The sequence below is a fragment of the Blastomyces gilchristii genome (genome assembly GCF_000003855.2).
Source record: "Blastomyces gilchristii SLH14081 genomic scaffold supercont1.3, whole genome shotgun sequence".
In the NCBI taxonomy this organism is placed as follows: domain Eukaryota; kingdom Fungi; phylum Ascomycota; class Eurotiomycetes; order Onygenales; family Ajellomycetaceae; genus Blastomyces; species Blastomyces gilchristii.
The window spans coordinates 4,797,650-4,799,071 of NW_003101680.1; positions in this window are offsets into that span (position 1 = coordinate 4,797,650).

A 1,422-nucleotide genomic window follows, 5' to 3' on the forward strand; every position below is an offset into this window, starting at 1 on the left:
GTCTCTTAGTTCAGTACATACTGTGTGTATACAGCTCTGTGTGCTAAGACTGTGTTAGTCATTATGATCTGATGTGATACTCACTTTTCACAGGCCATGTTTCATTTGAGAAGAAGAGGGAAAGACACAACTGTGGTTTTATTAAGAGAAGATGAATAATTAGTAATATTGAATATAATTTAATTCTTCTGCATTTAAAATTTGATTAGTCTATACTCTTTAATTTAAGAGTTTCTAAGAGTGTTTTAATAGTTTTCATATCAGCTTGAACTTAGTGATGAATTGAAGAAAAAGAGAAAAGAGAGAAGAAAAAAATGAGAATCACTTATGATTATAATATGAAAACAGAGAATCACTGCAATTATTCTCTCTAGTAACAAAGATCTGTTTTCTGCATATATCTCTGATATAGATTATATAATAACTGTATACAAAGAATATCAACACTGCATGTATTAAATGAAGATAATATTACTATGTAATACTGTAGCTGTTTCTGTATATTTCTGAAAGCTGTTAATATTTTCTTCATCTCTTTATATTTGATAAGTCAGTAATATATTTCAATGCACTTCTTCTTTCATTATCATTATTATCATTATCATTATTATCATTATTATTATTATTATTATCATCATCACTATCATCATTATTATTATCATTATCATTATTATTATCATTATTATTATTATTATCATTATTATTATTATTATTATTATATCATTTCTGACTGTCTCTTCTGTCTTTACTCTTCTTCAACACTCACTGAAATTAATTATATCATTCTTCTTCAAATATTCTGCAGTTCTGTGAATCACCAAGGCATGTAAGTGCTGTCACAGATTGAAGAAAGAGAAGAAGAAGTTGTTCAAGTGAGAGAAGATAGATTATAAGACATATTATAATGTTTTGAAGAGACTCTGTAAGAGAGTAGAATAATAACAATTTTAAGTAATACTTCTGATAGGTTTAGACTGAACTAAGTATAGAAATAATACAGATGATGCTATCTGTGAGAGATTGAAGAAGAAGATAGTAGAGAGTCTTATATAGAAGTAGTGAAATCAGAAGAAGTTCTGAGAATGATTTAAGTTCAAGATAAAGAGAGAGAGAGAGAAGAAGAGTGTTACTGTAAATAAGTAGTAATAGAAGAAGATTAAGAGAATATTAAAGCAGAAGATAAAGAAGTTAAAACTGATAAGTTTTTTATTTATTGAGAGATAATGATTTTTGATAACACTTCTATTCTCTAATTGATTAGCAGAAGCTAACAGAGAAGAAGAGAATTAAGATCTTATTCAGGTCTTGAATATGCTTCATAATTCAGAATATTGAGAAGACAGTCTGCTCTCTGAGCATGTTAATCTGCTTACTGCTGAAGTGAAACCTGAGACAGCAGACTAGAAAATGTGGGATTTTGAG